Source organism: Monopterus albus, unplaced genomic scaffold (genome assembly GCF_001952655.1).
Source record: "Monopterus albus unplaced genomic scaffold, M_albus_1.0 scaffold106.1, whole genome shotgun sequence".
NCBI classification, from domain to species: domain Eukaryota; kingdom Metazoa; phylum Chordata; class Actinopteri; order Synbranchiformes; family Synbranchidae; genus Monopterus; species Monopterus albus.
The window spans coordinates 2,185,732-2,187,612 of NW_018127986.1; positions in this window are offsets into that span (position 1 = coordinate 2,185,732).

A 1,881-nucleotide genomic window follows, 5' to 3' on the forward strand; every position below is an offset into this window, starting at 1 on the left:
TACTGATGTTCCCACTGATGTCTGACGGGCTTTTAACACATTGGTCATTTCAGATGCAAATGTAAGCGAACCAGTCATATTACAAAGAAACGACAGAGCCATGTATTGCTTAAGAGTTGTCACTGCATATTTTAACTAACAGGCTGATCTATGCACTGAGTACTCAGCAACCTCCATAATGAGGCCTGTGTGTATAGTTGAGTCCTGAAGGGTTTTGTTAACTCTGATTTTTATCTGTCATCCACAGCCGGTGTGGAATACCACTGCGTTAGGTAAACACTTTGCTCACTCTAAGCCCCAGGGTTACTGAAAACATGACCAGCCACTACTAGAACATGTGAGAGTCTCTGTGCTCTTCATAGAATGGTGTGCGTTTTCTGTGCAAAATGTCAATGATAAACGTTTCCCCCTGTTGTCACTGTCAATTCAACAAGTGTTGAGTTTGCTTTGTTCTTAATCTAATATGTTTCAAAAGTTTCCACTGGCCATATTGCAGAATGAGTTGGTTGGCACTAGACTGCATATTTATGATGAATTTCTGAAAAGATGAATGCTTTTTCCCCCTGTATGTTTGAAGAATATTTGTATGATTAAATTATCACTGAAAACTAAAGCCTTGAACTTTGTGTCCTGTTGTCTGTGCAGCAGCTTTCGCTTTTTACACTTTGCAGGACTGAAATGTAAATAAATCTTAAGTCATGATTTTACACATACATATTTTAACACCTCCATTTGCATTTTCTCCACCTGTTTACTTATACTTTGTTTTTATTTCCTTCCCATTCAGCTAGACCTAGATGTCCCTTTGTTTTGATACTTTTAAGTGCTACGGGTTCAGAGGAAACCTGACATCTCTTGTAGTCTCAGATATTAAAGTTTTATTTTTAAATGTGGCAAATTCCCATCTGTTTGCATTTGCAATTATTGCTCTTTAACTGGAGATTACTATATGGTACTAGTTTAACCAATTGTCTGTACACTGCTGTGAATCTATTCATGCATTTAGGAATTTTATCAGTTTTTAAAAATTATACATTTAACAGGAGTTTGGTATGTTTTTTCATTTATGCAACCTATTTAAGGTTGCATAAATGAAAAAACACACCGAACTGTGCGGTACCCATTAGTTTTTCATACTATAACTGCCCACCAAATAACACTACATCACAAATAAATTAATTGAGACTCCATGAGCTGAGACAGTGTAAAGACAACAGGTTCAGAATCAAGATTAGTACAGCAGATGAGTGAGTGACTCAGAATACTTAAAGATTATGACACCAGTTTCTCATCAAGTCCTAATGTAACATAAGCAACTTTCCTATTTAGAAACTAAAGCTTAAAGAGACAAATCATGGCCAGTAAACAGCAGGCTTATCTGATGAGGTTTCTCTCTTGCACTTTGAAGGGGTGTCAGATGAAATGCTAACCTGGAGGTGTACTGGTCCAGTGCTACATGCCCACCATCTTTCAGGCTCTACAGTGTCTGTCAACAGCTCTGCCCAGCAGCAGTCTGCATGACCACACTGTGCAGCACCTACAGTACTTGGCATTTGCTCTGGTTTAATGCTACATTTGAATGCGTCACAGCAAGACAAAGAAATATGAACTCAGTAAATACAAGATTAGCTACTGAATGACTCACTGTAAAGGTCCAACTGACTAAAAAGCTACAGTAAATCCTCCAGGTAGTAGCACAGTTGTCTGGTTTAACCCAAGCTTCACAGGTTTGGACCATCTTCAAAGCTGTTATACTGCAGTTTTCCAGAAGGCTAATAAAGATGTGGGTGGGTACACTGACAGTAGCTCTTTATAATATTTCAACACAGTACAAGAGCACAAATATTACTGTTTATTTTAAGCAAACATTTACACACTGTC